The sequence below is a fragment of the Hakea prostrata genome, chromosome 7, assembly GCF_041222555.1.
Source record: "Hakea prostrata isolate BN-2017 chromosome 7, UWA_Hpros_2, whole genome shotgun sequence".
Lineage (NCBI taxonomy): Eukaryota > Viridiplantae > Streptophyta > Magnoliopsida > Proteales > Proteaceae > Hakea > Hakea prostrata.
This window is the reverse complement of record NC_142606.1, coordinates 3,201,225-3,219,552: the sequence shown is the minus strand read 5'-3', so window position 1 is coordinate 3,219,552 and position 18,328 is coordinate 3,201,225.

Here is an 18,328-nt window from a genome sequence, read left to right as displayed (position 1 = left end):
GAGATCCTTCCCTGTTTTCTTCTTTTCCTGGTCAAATACCTGGAAATCCAGATAGAAATGAAGGTTATTGCTTCGTTTGCCTCTTAATTCGACCTAAATCCAGTTGAGATACATCGTTTAGTTAATAACTTTTCTATATTTCAGTTCATACGTACTTCAAACCACTTCTTCCAGGAGTCTTAATTGATTGCACCAGAGATTTTCTTTTTCCTGTTTTAATTAGTGAATTTCCTCTGATCATGGATAGTATTTTTTTTACAGAAAATGGTGGTGAAGGTTGACGTACATGGTAACAGAGAAATGCAAAAGGCCATGAAAACAGCCGCAGGTCTTCCAGGTATCGATTTCGTTTTCCAAAAGTTAACTTCAATTCTTCCTGGCCAAAAACCGGAAAAAAGTGGTTTTTTTTTTTTTTGTAAGTTTTGGTTTTTTTCATTTCTTGAAGGAACCTATTCCACGTCCATGGATATGAAAAAGCAGAAAATGACAGTAATTGGACAGATGAATCCTATAATTGCTGTGATGAGGTTGCGGAAGTTTTGGCATACAGAGATGGTCTCTATTGGGCCTTTGCATGTGAAGGTGGAAGCTAGGCACTTTTGCAGCTTAAGTTGAAGTAGAAGCCATTCACGATATTTTACTTGGCAAGCCAAACTATTTGGATTGGAGTAGTAAATTGCTAGCTCTGAAAATTAAACTAAATCTTTGTTTGTCTTGTATGACTTTCTGGCTTAACATACAGCAAAGGAGTGACTATTTTTAATTGTCAAAATAGAGGGTGACGATGAATGCCATTCTTCATATGTTGATCATGATAGACTTCTTTGGATTGTAAGATGTCCGAAGACGACAGAGGATGAAGACATTTCGGAACCTACCTGATCAGAGATTGTAAGATGTCCCAGCAGGACAACAAAGGACTTTTCGGTGAAGAAACTCATTTTTGCTGCTATCTAGTGGCAAAAATGTTCCTGAAAATCAAAAACATGGGAATGATGTATATCTATGAAACCGAAAGGATAGCACCTTTGTGGGTGTAAGAGTGATGTGTGGTTTCCTGGAAATAGTAAAACTTCTTTTTTCTCGATGGACGTAGGCAGAGTTTTGCCAAACCACGTTAAAATCTTTTTTATGTGTTTTGCTTATGTTCTTCTCTGTTCATAGTTGTGCACCCAATATTATCCCTAACAATTTATCATTTTCGGTGAAAAAACTCTTTTTGCTGCTAGCTAGTGGTAAAAATGTTCCTGAAAAAAAAAAACATAGGAAGGATGTATATCTGTGAAACCGAAATTATGAGGCTGGATTGTTCCATGAAAAAGAAATTGGGTTGTTCTTTTCTACTGCATGAGCTAAGACTACAAAGACTGAAGCCATCAATTATTAGGCATACAATATCAAAGGTTGGAGCTACAATTAAAAGTTGAATATAATGAATTCCTAATATTTTTCCTAATTTCGTCTTTTACATTTTCTTAAAGCTTAATTTTAAGAATTTATTATATTCATTTCTTAATTGGGTTCTAATTATAAACATTGGATTATTAATTGCTACGTGTCACAATCCTAAATATGAATTACAGGTAATCGCAGAGAGTAAAAATTACAAAGAATGTGAATCTCACCTCCTTATAGAGCATATCCACTACTACGCATTATGGTACATGCCGTCATAGTTATCTCATGCCTTGTAAGTACAAAAGTGTTTTCAAATTAATCCTAATTCCCAATTATGAATTTTGGTCAACACCGTTCCCCTCCCATTGAGACCTTGTGGGATTTTTTCTTTTTCAATCATCATTGCTCTTCTGCTTTTTGATGTTTCATTATTGCATTTTCTTTCAATCTGCAATTCCAATCTTTACAGCAAACATAAGAACTTTTTTATTTACTGTTTGAAAAATAATCAAAATTATTTTCGAAATAAAAACATTGCCCAATAAATTTAAATTACTAAATTCCAGTGGTGTCAGTTCAGAATCATCATGATCCAATACCAATCTAATAGTGCATGGAAAACGCTGATTGAAATCTTTGAATTTTTCTAATTATAAAAAATGAGAATATTCTAAGATGTTTATCTCAAGCAAAGCAACAGATAGAAAGGAAGAGAACCTCAGCAGGTGTTTCGATGTCTCTGTAAATAATATTGAACGCGTGGAACAGAACTCCCCAGGTGGGCCTTGGCAAATTAGAAAGACGTGGAGACAGAACAGATGATGCCGAAATACTAATTGTGCCATGCGATTCGAAGGAAGATGAATCAATCAGAAGACAGGAGCAGAGAACGGCGAGGAAAATGATGGAAAATCTAGTAGCGGAAGAAAGGAGAACGAAGCGGCATTCTTCTCGCATCAATCGTCTGTCCTCTTCAAATCCATGTAACTCAATTCTCACACCGACCGATAGAGCTTCTTCCTTCGTTAACTGATCCAGAATCTTATTTGTCTTCACCTGCAAACCTTTATGGAGCTCCAAGTTGGATGTTCAAATTATGATGTCTTCATCAGCTTTAGAGGTGAAGACACCCGTAATACCTTTGTTGGACACCTTCACAAGGCTTTAAAGCATCGGGGAATCTATGCTTTCATTGACAGCCAAGATCTATGGAAAGGAGAAGATATTGGAGTGTCACTTCTCCAAGCAATAAAAAACTCCAAGCTTTCCATTGTTGTTTTAAGTGAAAGATACACAGAAAGCAGCTGGTGCCTCAGGGAGCTCACTCAGATTTTGGAATGTCATACAACTGATGGTCAAATCGTTTTCCCCATCTTTTTCAACGTTAACACATCTAACGTCAAAAATCAAACTGGGTGTTTTGAGATTTCATCTCATACACATACAAAGGAGGCATTTGAAACTCTACAGAGATGGAAAGAAACTTTGCGAGCAATTGGAGATAAGAGTGGATGGGTTTTCAACTATGGGTTAGTCTAATTTGTCTCTCAAGTTAAAAAGCTAGCATTACATATATGTTCATCTTGTATTTAAAGGTCATTTTTTTAATCATTCACAAGTTTCTAGTTGCATAGCGGTGAAAAGAAATATGTCTTGATCAAAAATTTCAAACCCCAAGAAAACTTTGTCTAGCTTAGATGTTATTTTAGGATTTGCGCTTCACTTCTAGGTCATTTGTGAGTCTTGATTTCCTTCTCTACTAATTGCAGGGATAATGAATCAAAGTTGGTTGAGGACATTGTTCAAAAAACTTTGATTCGACTGGATACTAATGTTCCTTTGATTAATATAAAAAACTCTATTGGACTAGAAAACCACATAAAATCCGTGTTATCTCTTCTGTCAGATACATCGAATGTTGGCTCCATGGATGTTCAGTTTATAGGGATATGTGGTCCAGGTGGCATAGGGAAGACTACCATTGCAACAGTGGTCTACAATCACATCTCTAAAATTTTTAGCACGAGTAGGTTTATTGGAGATGTTAGGGAGAAAGCATCAGTAGCCAATGGCATCGTTTGTTTGCAAAAGGAACTTCTTTGTGATGTCACTCACAACGACGCAATAATACGGAGCTCTCAAGAAGGATCGAGCTTGATTAAAGAAAGGTTTCAGAAGCGAAAACTCTACTCATTCTTGATGATGTGGGTGATCGTACACAATTAGATGCATTGGCTCGTGATGTCAGTTGGTTTGGTTCTGGAACTAGGATAATTGTAACAACTAGAGATAAAGGTGTTCTTGGCGGAGTTCCTAAAAGCTGTAGAAAGATATTTGAGCCTAAGGAATTGGATGTGCAAGAGAGTCTTCAACTCTTCAGTTTAAATGCATTTTCAAAAAATCAACCTCCCGATGATTATAAAGATCTTTCAGTTAATATAGTAGCCACCACCGGAGGGTTGCCCTTAGCCCTGGAGGTTATTGGTTGTGATTTATCTATGGCAGAAAAGAAAGAAGAATGGGAATCCAAACTTCGAATATTACAACAACTTCCTAATGATACTGTTTATGAAAAGTTGAAGACAAGCTTTGATAATTTGAATGATACTGAGAAATCCATGTTTCTCGACACTGCATGTTTTTTTATAGGATGGAAGGTGGAAACCTTAATTTCCATATGGGAAGCTTGTGGCTTTGAGCCTAGAAACCGTTTAGAAGTTTTGAAGAGAAAATCCCTCTTAAGGATTCACATGTCAAAAGATCGCCTGAGCGTTGAAATTTTGTGGATGCATGATCAAGTTAGAGATATGGGAAGGAGAATCACGTACAATCAAAGACATGATAATCCTTATTATCATAGCCGATTATGGTCTCGTGATAAGATCATGAAGGGATGTAAGGTAATAGCTACTCAAATGATAAAATGCTTATAAATGCATTAAGGACATAACTACATTAACAAACCTCTATATTTTATTTTTATATTCATTTAAACTAGTTTTTCTTCCATGTAGGGGAATGAAATTGTTGAAGGCATCATCTGTAACTTTCAGTGGTATGAAGAAGTTTGTTTACATATGGAAGTCTTTGAGAAGATGCATGAATTAAGATTACTAGGAGTTGATGGAGCCATCTTGAAGGGAAACTTTCAATGTCTTCCTTCTCGGTTAAGGTGGCTAAGTTGGCAGCATTGTCCTTTGGAAAAGCTAACTGCTGATTTCCATCATGAAGAACTAGTTGCACTTGACTTAAGTGGAGGAAGATTTAGACAAGCTTGGAATAAATGGCCTCAAAATAATGTAAGCTAGTGGTATTTTTGTTTTATTCTCTCTAAGAATTTTGCTTTCTATTTGAAAATATTATTGAATCTTATCAATTAGTAATATCATTCATTCATATTTTTCTTTATTTGACAGCTATTTGAACAATTGAAAGTTCTCAAACTCAACAACTGTGATGTACTGTCTGAGTCTCCTGACTTCTCAGGATTTCCTCGATTGGAAAAGTTGGATCTTTCTTATTGCTCAAAATTAGTTAATTTGCATGAATCTATCGGGAAGCTAAAATGGCTTGTTTTCTTGGACTTGTCTTCTTGCGATGATCTTAGAGAACTCCCTTACAATATAGGTTGGTTGAGCTCTCTCCAAAAACTTGATCTTGCTAAATGCCGCTCACTCAAAGAATTGCCTCGTTCCATCGGTGACTTAAATAAATTGACTGAGCTCTCCTTGTGGGGGATGAGGATTATAGCACTCCCTGATGATATTGGACTGTTGAACAAGTTGGAGGTGTTAAATCTTTTTGACAACCCTGGACTAGTGTGTCTTCCCAAAACAATGGTGACCATGACGTCTTTGCATGACTTAGATCTTTCGGGATGCCAGAGTCTACTTTGCATACCGAAGCTGCCACCTAGTTTAATTAAATTGTGTTTCGTGAACTTAATGATTGAGGACATACCATGCATACAGAATCTGAAAAACTTGAAGTTCATTGAGGTTGAATCATATCGCGTAACGGTAGAGAATGTTGGAGGGTTAGCAGGTACGAGCTGCTATGTAGTAAAAGTAGCAAATCCTTGGAGGCTGCTGACACCAGTCAAACTACAGGTCCTTAATTTACTTATTTTCTCCTCTACATAGAAATAGAATATAATAGATACCCTCTAGTTAGTTAGGAATGTATATATCTTAATGAATTAATTAATTAATGATATATTTTCAGATTGATGACGACTAACACACAGTTGTTGTTTCTTTTCCTCTAAATTGCAGGAAACACTCTCAGGGATATTGCTGAAAATAGGAGACAGTTTGGGGTACCATTGCAACAAAAGACTGCTGAGGAAGGTTCTAGATATTTCCAGATCCCTCCTAACGATGATGATGATATCAGTAACAGTTGCAGGTTAGTTATGCGTGTTTCTCTCTGCGTATACCAAACTGGGGACTGTTGGTTTTCTCCAGGAAATGAGTTGTCACGGCCAAGGTGTATCTACGTGGACGTTGCAGCTTGTATCCACAGAAAGGTTAACAAAACCGAATATAAAATCCGCCTGGAAATCAACGGCATCATTGGATCTAACTTCCCAGGTGGTAGCATAGAATTGTTTCATGAATTCAAAGGATTTGATTGGTTCGGGGTTCCACTGGAGGGAGGGGATACCATTGAGCTAAAACATTTGAACCCAAATCCTTCGTGGTATGTTGGTTCTGGAGGATACGGAATTACTTCCATCGGGTACGACCTGAGAGCGCTGGATTTGTTCCTGATAAAAGAGGGGCAGACGATGTTTGGGGATTAATGACATTGTGATTGTTGGAGCAGAATGTGTTTGTTGTATCGTCGCCGCACTAAAGAGAAGGTAAATACAGGGTTTTGAGTGAGAGAGAATGTCTTACTTTTTTGGGAAAATCACGTGATTAGCTGCTTTTAAGTTTTCCCTTACAAAAATAACAACTCAATGTTTCACTTTACAAAATTAGTCAAAACTGAGTTTGTATTTACAAAACTATCCAAAATATTGATTTTTCACCTCTTTGGATATTTATTACCCTAAAACTAATCACATCGTTGAAAAATCACAATTTTGTCCAAGAAGGGAAAGTCATTATTCTTTCATACCCTTTGCACATTTTCACCCCTATGCCGGTATGGTCAATTTTAGGGGTAAAAATGTTTAAAGAGGTGAAAAAACACTATTTTAGCTAGTTTCGAATGAATATTGTTCCTTTGACTAATATTAAAAATCCTATTGGACTAGAATCCCAAGACGTCGGCGATGAATGCTATTCACACGGTAATCATCATCACAGTTCTCTTCAGACTGTAAGATTTACAAGAGTCTAGAACCTCTCCATCTAGACTATCATAGAGCTATACACCCAAACTCACATTAGAATGGGATCCACCTAGATTCTAGCATTTTCGGAGTCCAGATCCTCTCCACCCTGTTTGCCGATGCAACCATACACCCGCATTCACATGAGAATGGAACCCAACAGATAGTAAGATTTTCGAAGGCAAGACCACAGACGAGAAGATACTATGACTAATATTGGTGAAAGCCTATTATACGGATGATGAGGTTAAAGATGCATCAGAATCTATTCAGAGGGAGAAGAGGAGACGCAGAACAGGTCCCAAATAGAGGAAGGAGATGACTCATGAAACGGTTGGGACAACGACGATGGTGATCATCTGACTAAGCTTTGCTGCTATCCTCTATCTTTTTAGGTGTATTAGAACCTCCTTTTTGCCGCTACTTAGGGGCAAAAATGTTCCTGAAAACCAAATGGATATCAAATTGGATTGTTCGTTTCTTTTTTCTTTTCTTTTTTTTGGGTGCAATGATTGTTCATTTCATTTCTGCTGTACGAGTTTTCCTATTGGTAATGTCTGCTGTTTGTGTCAAAGATTGTGTGAAGCTATCAGGGATTCTGGTTTTCTGCTTTTTCTGGCTAGCTCGTTGTATAGCGGTGTTATATTTTTTGTGTCAATCATGTACTCACAGAATGAGATTCATTTCTCCTGTTTTATGAAATTCGAAATGAGCTAGGTTACATGATACTTAAGAGGTACGTACGTCGACCATGCTTATAACATGATTTTGTAACTTGTGCGTGGAAGATGTTAGTTGAGTTTTCTTGATATATATGTATTCTCATTTGAGTCAAGATGACTAAAGCTATTGGGATTTCAACTTCTCTATTCAGCAGAAATTGATGTCAGTTGCCATCCCATTACCGAGGACAGAAAAGATCATGGTCTTGAAAATTTACTATGAATATTGGAGCTTGGCACCCAAACCATTTCAGTTGAAAAAGGTTTATGATAATTAATTAAGTTCCTCTCTGGATGTGGAATTCATATTAGATTCTCTTTGAGGGTCTCCTAGGTCGTGCCTTTTTTTTTTTTTTTTTGGTAATAGGTCGTATCATTTTTGTGATTTTTTCTTTCTTTCATTTTTTATCCTTAACCATAGTGTTTTATAATTATATTCACAATATAGTACATTCTGGTTTCAATACGAAAACGATATGTTAAACTGGTTGTATATAAAATTAAATGGTATAACGTGACTTTGATGTATACATGGTATAAAAACATTTTTATAGATGAAGTAAAAATAATATTCCTTACGAAAATAACATAAATATTACGAAATTTAACTATATCATAATAAAAGCTCATTTAAAAAAATCGTATCATACCATTTTTAAATGATTTAGATTGATACATCTGAGTACCAAATTGACAGGGAGGGGAACAGTTTGGAGAAATTTATTATTAGTTACTTGGATTTTGAGAATACTTTTAAATGATTTAGATTGATACATCAAATTGACACCCGTAGACTAGGACTTATCCACTACTACATGTTCCAGTACCATACTGCCCTTCTTGCCTAATACTTGGCAAGTGCAAAAGTATTCTCAAAATCCTAGTTCCTAATAATAAATTTCTCAACACTGTTCCCCTCCCTTGACCCCTATTGGGACTTTCTTATCATCATCTTTGCTCTCTAGCAGAATTCTATCTTCTTGACATTTCATTATATTATCTGCTTCAATCTACAACCGTAATCTTCAGTCAAACGCCTAGAAAGTATTAATGTTCTAAAAATAGTAAAAATTATTTTTGGTACTTATTGGAGCACATATGCTTGTGGGTTATTAAATGGATCTTAAATTGATTGAATCCCATAGGAGTCGGTTGAGGGTGAATATGATGCAATGCAATCCAAGGGTGAAAATGCTGTTGGAAACCGTTGATTTTTTTTAATTATAAAAGTAAGAAAATTCCGAGGGGTGGCTCAGTTGGCAAAAGATCAACGCTTCCACGTAGGAAGTTAGAGTTCAAATCCCCTTAGGGCAAGGGACTTTCTATATTAATTATATAAAAGCTCCCCTAAGAATGTAATCGTGGTGCAGATAAGGATAAACCTCATATCTAAAACAATAAAAATTTATAAAAATGAGAATATTCTAAGCTATCATTATCATTTATTAGTCACCAAAAATAACGAAAATATAGCATTTATCAAATATGTCGTTGCTTTAACACGCACCTATCCTCCATTTATGTTAGATAATGATGCACCATCTACTTTATTACTTACATGAAATACTTTCCTAAATCTGAAGTTTTATGTACTGAGTAGGGATCAATAAAATCCTATAGGCCTGAACCGACACAAACCCGATCCAAGCCTACCCGTGCTTGGTCTGACATTTTTAACCCGAAAGGCAGGTTTAAGTTACAAAATGGCTGCCCTGGTAGGGTTGTATAGAGTTCAGGTTTAGCCACATCCGACGTTGCTCAATTCTTTGTTATTTAGTCAAATTAGAATTATAAATAAATCGAGTTCGATAATTATATGACCAAGTTAAGAGTTCAAATCTCCTTGGTGTCACCAACACATGCATTTTGTTTTATGTTCACGGTTAAAATTAGGGTCGGGCTAGGGTAAAACAAGGCTAATTCGAGTCTATTAGGGTAAATCATAGTGGTTCAGGCTTAGAACAACCCTGACTGGGTAGGGTTACAGTTTGGGGCTTATGAACCTTGACATGGTTGTGTATGGTTTTGGGGTTTAGGTCCTGAGGGTAGGGTTGGGTCTAGGTTGACCCAACACACCCCGGCCCAACTCTATCAGGGCTCATTGGGTTTTCTCTTCAATGCAGGCTAACTCTTTACAACCACTAAAAAAAGGGTAAATGATGTGACCATTGGGTTAATTTCCTACACGATCCACGCACTCTTAGATTGGTATTGGATCATGTTCATTCTCAACCAACGCCAGCAGGGGCGGAGCCAGGATTGAATATTGGGGGGGGGCGAATATGCCTGGGCCAATGTTGGACCCACCGTGGGTCCCATCTCATAAAATTATATTATATTTTGACATGTGGGGCCTACATTAAAAATTTAGGTAAATTAAGCTGAAATTCTAAGCGAGATTTGAATTTCCATTAATATGAATGAAATTTTATAAAAAAGTTTAAGGATTAAAAAAAAATCAATGATTATGATTAGATCTGATAAAATCTATGGCTGAATTCTAACGAGATTCAAATTGCTATTAGTATAATCAAATTTTAGGAGAAAGAAAGAACAACTAAATAAAAAATTAATAAAATTATACTTTATTAAATGAATATTAGAAAAATCGTGGTGAATGTGAGAGAGAGAGAAAGGAATAATTTGAGAAAGAGAGAGTGGATACTGATAACTGTGGAGAAGATTTCGAAAAATTCAAATGTCTGCTAACTACTCCAATATTTTGTGAGACGTGTGAGAAAAAAAGAGAGAAGAAATAGGAATAAAAGAGGAGATTCATTAGAGAATAAATAGAAATGAAAATATGAGAGAGAATATAGGGAGAAATTCATGGATAGTGAGTTAGTTTTTAATTAGAATTTAACCCTTTATTCTTTAAAACTAGGGGTTTAATGATAACCATTTGATTGTGATTAAGAATGACATTTGTACCCATCATCTATATCTTAGATTTTTATTTTTAATTTTTTGAGGGGGCCAAATAGTGGTATTTCACACGTAAAGTGAGAAAAATTAGGAAAATATGTAGGTATTTTTAAATTTTCAAAAATCCAGGGGGCCATGGCCCCTCTGGTCCCTACGTGGCTCCGCCACTGAACGCCAGTGAGACTCAGTAATTTAAATTTATTTGACAACTCACCAAGTACTTTTCCTTTTAAAAATATCAAATCTAATTTTGATTATTTTTTAACAGTGACATTTTTTAGGCGTTTAATAACAGATTTCTTAGTTGCTTCCTACCTGGTAAAGTACAAAAGTGTTTTCAAATTAATCCTAGTTGCCAATATTGAATTTTGGTCGACACGTTCCCTCCCATTGAGTCCTTGTGGGACTTTTGCACTCCCAGTCTTAGTTGCTTCCTACCTGGTAAAGTACAAAAGTGTTTTCAAATTAATCCTAGTTGCCAATATTGAATTTTGGTCGACACGTTCCCTCCCATTGAGTCCTTGTGGGACTTTTGCACTCCCATTCGTCTTGTTCTCTTGCTTCTTGATGTCTCATTATTGCATTTTCTCTCAATCTGTCACTCAAATCTTTACAGGAAACATGAGAACTCTGTTATTAAATGCCTAAAAAATGTTATTGTATAAAAATAATCAAAATTATTTTTGATATTTAAAAAAAAACACATAATAAGTTGTCAAATAAAATTAAATAACTTCACTCATGACGGTAAAACGAAATTTTAGACCATCTTTAAGGTCGATATTTTGACAAGAATCGAAATATGGGTCCAATTTGCTGGTTGGCTACCTGACGAGCCGTGAGAAATCTATTTCGGCGAGATTTGCCCCAAATATCAACAGATTTCGACCCCCATTTTGGTGTATTTTTGGTCATTTTGGGTCCAAATTTATTGTCTACCATAATTTAATGTCAGTACTTAGTAAATTTGAATTATTTCTTATAAATTCTTCCAATAAGTTTTGCAAATGCAGAGCTTTTCCAATAACTATTCTATTTCTTAGCCCTATTTAACATATTATCTTATGAGGCCTAAATGATTGAAATTTCGCGTCAAATGTTCTATTATTTTAGTTCAATGGTTAGAATTTTCACGCTTGTAGGTCATGTGCATTGACTAAAGCAAATTTCGGCGAATTTTGGAGTCTCACTATCAAAAAGATTAAAATTCGCTGAAATTTTGCCTGAAATATTCTACTATTTTAGTCTAATGGTTCGAATTTTCTCGCTTGTGGGTCATGTGTTTCAGTAAAGCAAGGTCCGAAAAACTCAACAAGTGTTGTTACAGTTGCCAATATTGAATTTTGGCCGACACATTCCCTCCCATTGAGTCCTTGTGGGACTTTTGCTCTCGCAATCGTTTTGCTCTCCTACTTCTTGAAGTCTCATCATTGCATTTTCTCTCAATCTGTGACTCTAATCTTTACAGCAAACATGAGAACTCTCTTATTAAATGCCTACAAAATGTTACTGTATAAAAATAATCAAATTTATTTTTAATTTAAAAAAAAAAAAAAAAAAAAAAAAAAAAAAAAACCTCATGAGTTGTCAAATAAAAATAAATAACTGAATCCCATTGGTGTCGGTTGAGAATGATCATCATCCAATATCAATCTAGATATCTAATAGTGCATGGAAAAGCTGATGGCCGGAAACCTTTAAACTTTTTCTAATTATAAAAATGAGAATATTTTAAGAAGTTTATCCTAAGCAAGGCAAAAGATACTCCACTCATGACGTCAAATAAAATTTCGGACTATTAAATTCCAAATTTAAGGTCGAGATTTTAGTCCGATGATCTGAATTTTCTCGCTTGACGGTGACAAGCATTCACTGAAGCAAGTTCCGTCAAACTGAGCAGGTGTTGATGTCTCTATAAAAAATATTCAATGTGTTAAAAAAAGTCTCGTTACTGTTAAAAAAAAAGAAAGAAAAAGACGAGACGATAAGATCAATGCGTGTAGTAGGTGGGAGTGCTGACAAGAATCGGATTTGAAAAATTATATTGCATCTGCTGAGAAAGATCGGGACGACTTCATTGCACCTCCTTGTCTTTTGCGTGGAAATTGGGCTATGGAAAGTGCCACAGTTTAACTGTAATCGCAATCTCGCCAATAACATTTTCTCATCTTATTTCATTTTATATTTACACACCACTAGTAGCGGAAGCAGGAGAACGAAGCGGCATTCTTCTCTCATCAATTGTCTGTTTGTCCTCTTCAAACCTATGTAACTCAATTCTCCCACCGATAGAGCTTCTTCCTTCGTTAACCGATCCAGAATCTTATCTATCTATCTACTACACCTGCAAACCACCTTTATGGAGCTCCAAGTTGGATCTTCAAATTATGATGTCTTCATCAACTTCAGAGGTAAAGACACCCGTAATTCTTTTGTTGGACACCTTCACAAGGCTTTAAAGCATCGGGGAATCCATGCTTTCATTGACAGCAAAGATTTATGGAAAGGAGAAGATATTGGAGCGGCACTTTTCAGAGCAATAAAAAACTCCAAGCTTTCCATTGCTGTCCTAAGTGAAAGATACACAGAAAGCAGCTGGTGCCTCAGGGAGCTCACTCATATTTTGGAGTGTCATAGAACTGATGGTCAAATCATTTTCCCCATCTTCTTCAAGGTTAACACATGGAACGTCAAAAATCAAACTGGATGTTTTGAGATTTCACCTCAAAGACATACAAAGGAGGCGTCTGAAACTCTATTGGGATGGAAAGAAACTTTGCGAGCAATTGGAGATAAGAGTGGATGCGTTTTTAACTACGGGTTAGTCTAATTTGTCTCTCAATTTAAAATGCTAGCGTTACATATACGTTTCTTCTTGTATTTGAAGGTCATTTTTTTAATCAGTCACAAGTTTCCAGTATCATATATAGCAGTGAAAAGAAATATGTCTTGATCAAAATTTTCTAACCCCAAGAACACTTTATCTAGTTTTGGATGTTATTTTAGGCTTGGAGTTTCACTTCTAGCTCTTTTGTGAGCCTTGATTTCCTTCTCTACTAATTGCAGGGATGATGAATCAAAGTTCGTTGAAGACATTGTTCAAGAAACTTTGATTCGACTGAATAGTAATGCTCCTTTGATTAATGTCAAAAACCCTGTTGGACTAGAAACCCGCGTAAAATCCGTGTTATCTCTTTTGTCAGATACATCAAATGTTGGCTCCAGGGATGTTCAGGTTTTAGGGATATGTGGTCCAGGTGGCATAGGGAAGACTACCATTGCAGCAGCAGTGTACAATTACATCTCAGAAAATTTTAGCAAGAGTAGATTTATTGGAGATGTTAGGGAGAAAGCATCAATAGCCAATGGCATCGTTTCTTTGCAGAAGGAACTTCTTTTTGATGTCACTAACAAAGAAGCAACAATACGTAGCTCTCAAAAAGGATCGAGCTTGATTAAAGAAAGGTTTCAAAAAGCGAAAACTCTGCTCATTCTTGATGATGTGGGTGATCGTGAACAAATATATGCGTTGGCTCGTGATCTCAGTTGGTTTGGTTCTGGAACTAGGATAATTGTAACAACTAGAGATCAAGGTGTTCTTGGCGGAGTTCCTAAAAATTGTATAAAGATATATGAGGCTACAAAATTGGATGAGCAAGAGAGACTTCAACTCTTCAGTTTAAATGCTTTTTCAACAAACCAACCTCCTGAGGATTATAAAGATCTTTCAGATAAAATAGTAGCCACCACAGGAGGGTTGCCCTTAGCCCTGGAGGTTATTGGTTGTGATTTATCTATGGCAGAAAAGAAAGAATGGGAATCCAAACTTCGGATATTACAACAACTTCCTGATGATACTGTTTATGAAAAGTTGAAGACAAGCTTTGATAATTTGAATGATATTGAGAAATCCATGTTTCTCGACGCTGCATGTTTTTTTATAGGATGGAAGGAGGAAACCGTAATTTCCATATGGGAAGCTTGTGGCTTTCATCCTAGAAGCCGTTTGAACGTTTTGAAGAGAAAATCCCTCTTAGGGACTCAAATGTCAAATTATGAATGGACAACTGAAACTTTGTGGATGCATGACCAGATTAGAGATATGGGAAGGAGAATTGCCTACAATCATAGGCCTGAGACTCCTAATTGCCATACCCGATTATGGTCTCATGATAATATCATGAACGGATGTAAGGTAATAGCTACTCAAAAGTGACAAAATGCTAAAAAATGCATTACGTAGGTAATTACATTATCAAACTTCTACATTTTATTTGTATGATCATTTACACTATTTTTCCTTTCATGTAGGAGAATAAATTTGTTGAAGGTATCATGTGTAAATCTTGGTGTTTTAAAGATAGATGTTTAAGTATCAAAGACTTTGAGAAGATGCATAAACTAAGATTGCTACAAGTTGATGGAGCAATCTTGAAGGGGAACTTTCGATGTCTCCCTTCTCAACTAAGATGGCTAAGTTGGCACCATTGTCCTCTGAAAATACTTCCTGCTGATTTCTATCATGAGGGGCTAGTTACACTTGAGTTAACTAGAGGAAACTTTACACAAGCTTGGAATAAATGGCCTCAAAATAAGGTGAGTTTGTGGTATTTGTGTTTTATTCTCAGTAAGAATTTTGCTTTCTGTTACCAATTAGTAATATATATCTTCATTCATCTTTTTGTGGTTGTAACAGTTGTTTCAAAGACTAAAGGTTCTTCAACTCAACCATTGTAAACTGTCTGAGTCTCCTGACTTCTCGGGATTTCCTCAGTTAGAGAAGTTAGATCTTTCCCATTGCTTGGAATTGGTTAATTTGCATGAATCCATCGGGGAGCTGAAGCAGCTTGTTTTCTTGGACTTATCGTCTTGCGAATCTCTTAGAGAACTCCCGAACAGTATATGTAGGTTGAGATCTCTCAAGCAGTTCGTTCTTCTCAATTGCGGTTCACTTGATGAACTCCCAGACAATATAGGCGGGTTGAGTTCTCTCCAGAAACTTGATCTTACTTGTTGCCGCTCACTAAAAGTGTTGCCTCGTTCCATTGGTGCTCTACATTCTCTCCAGAAGCTTACACTTTCTAATTGCCTCATTAATGAGTTGCCTAGTTCCATCAGTGGCCTAAAGGAATCTTTGACTGAGCTTTCCTTGGTGTGGACGAAGATTAAAGCATTGCCTGATGATGTTGTACTGTTAAAGAAATTGGAGGTGTTGGTTCTTTCCGATAACCATGAACTACTGCATCTTCCCAAGTCAATGGGGAGTATGACATCTTTGCGTGACTTAAATCTTTCTGGATGCAAAGGGTTACTCTCCATACCGGAGCTGCCGTCTAATTTAATTAAATTTCGTTTCCAGGAAACAAATTTGGAAAGCATACCATATATACAGAATCTGAAAAACCTGAAGTCGATTGAGATTGGAACTCATTGTGTAAAGGTAGACAAGTTTAGGGGCTTTGTGGAGATGTGCAGGATCGGCGATGAATTCAGTGAACTGAACAGCAAATTGGGTGGAAGCTGCTGCGTGGGAACAGTACCAAATCTTTCGAGGCTGACACAAGTCCACCAGGTCCTTAATTTACTTCTTCTCCTCCCTATATAGCTAGGAATCCTAATTAATGATTTAGTTTATTATTTTAAGGTTGATAACGCTAGAACAGAGGTTGATTCTTTTCTTCTTAATTACAGGAAACAATTCTTGGAGATATTACTACTGAACGTAGGAGACAGATTTGGATACCTTTGCAACGAAAGACCGCTGAGGAAGGTTGTAAATGTACCCTTAACGTCGGTGATAGTGATGTCTCTCGCAATTTTTGTAGTTGTAGAAGTTTCCTGGTCCCTGACGAAGATGAGATCAATAGCAGTAGCAAGTTGGTTATGCATGTTTCTCTTTCTCTACATGTAAAGACTTGCAGCACACCGGATTGTGAAGAATGTCTTACCCAAATAAGAGGGGATGATGAAGGTTGTCATATCCAAAGAATAGTGGGTTATCGAGCACGGGAGCCGGCAAAAGGTTGTATCGATATGGAAGTTGCAGGTTGTATCCACAGAAAAGATAGAAAAATCGAACATGAAGTCAGGCTGGCAATTAAGGAAACCACTAATTTTTACCTTCCAGATGGTGATATGGAAATCATTCATGAACACCAAGGGATTGATTGGTTTGGGTTTCCGCTAGAGGGTAGAGATACCATTGAGTTAACACATGTATTTTCTACGTTGTTGGGAGGCCTAAAACATAAATTCTACAGTGTGAAAGCGGTGAATTTATTCCTGATCAAAGAGGGGCAGACGATGTTTGACGATGAATGCCATTCATATTCATATTCATGTGGTGAGCATGACACGTTTCTTCAGATTGTAAGACGTCCCGTGAAGCCAGGGTTTGGAGATAGGATGATGGATAGGTTGCACTGGAATCGAGTCTGGCGAAATGCAGATGCCAAGGTTCGTGAGATAATAAAACATCTTTATTACTTGCCTAAAGAGTACTTAAACTCACCTTTTAGTTTGGATAATATCGCTTAATTCCCCTCTTAGCTAGTAAATATATCAATTATTTTCTCTCTTGACTTTTTTATTTTTAATTCAATTTTTACTGTTAAATATATTTTTTTGCTAAAAACATATTTTAATTTAAATCTTGAATTACCTTCAATTAATTTTATTGTTAAAACCCTCAAATACTTGTATATTATTTATTTAAATCTTTCATGAGAAACGCTTGGAATAAATGACCTCCAACTAACGTAAGCTAGTGGTATTCGTGTTTTATTTTCTCTATCTTAGAATTTTTATTTCCATTTGAGAATATTATTGAATGTTATAAATTAGTAATATGTTCATTCATGTTTTTGTTTGTTTCACAGCTATTGCAACAATTGTACAATCTCAAACTCAATGATTGGGAAATACTTTCTGTGACAGCTCTTGACTTCTCGAGGTTTCCTCAATTGAGGAGGCTAGATCTCTCTTATTGCTCAAAATTGGTCACTTTGCATGAATCCATCGGGAAGCTAAAACAGCTTGTTTTCTTGAACTTGTCTTCCTGCCATAATCTTAGAGAACTCCCTGACAGTATATGTGGATTAAGTTCTCTCGAGCACTTTCACCTTAAGAATTGCAGTTCACTTGAGGAACTCTCGTACAATATAGGCAGGTTGAGCTCTCTTCAGAACCTTGATCTTGCTAATTGCTACTCCCTCAAAGGATTGCCTTGTTCCATCAGTGACCTAAGAGAATTGACTGAGCTCTCCTTGAGGGGAATCAGGATCACAGCACTCCCAGATGATATTGGACTGTTGAAAAAGTTGAGGGTGTTAGATCTTTCTCACAACAGTGTACTAGTGCATCTTCCCAAAACAATAGTGACCATGACGTCTTTGCTTCAGTTATATCTTTTCGGATGTGACGGTCTACTTTGCATACCAAAGCTGCCTCCCAGTTTAATGTGTTTTACTTTTACGAGAGAAATAATTGAAGACATACCATGCATACAGAATCTGAAAAACTTGATGTTCCTTAAGATTGAATCATTTCATCTAATGGTGGAGGAATTTGAAGGTTTTATGGGTACAAGCTACCGTACAATAAAAGTACCAAATCATTGGAGGCTGACACAAGTCGACCTGCAGGTCCTTAATTTATTTTTCTTCTCCTTTCTATATAGATACCCTAGCTATGGCTATGAATATATCTTAATTAATTAATGATATATTTTCAGATTATTGAGGAAGATTAACACAAAGTGGTTTCTTTTCTTCTAAACTACAGAAACCAGATCTCAGAGATAATGCTGAAACTAGGACTCAGTCCTCGGAGATTTTGTCGGTTTGCCTGGGTCGCCAGGTAGCAAACCGGCAAACCTGGCCGAGATTTCGTTCTATGAGTAGGAGAGTGATTTGTAAACCTTTGCAACAAAAGATAGCTGAGG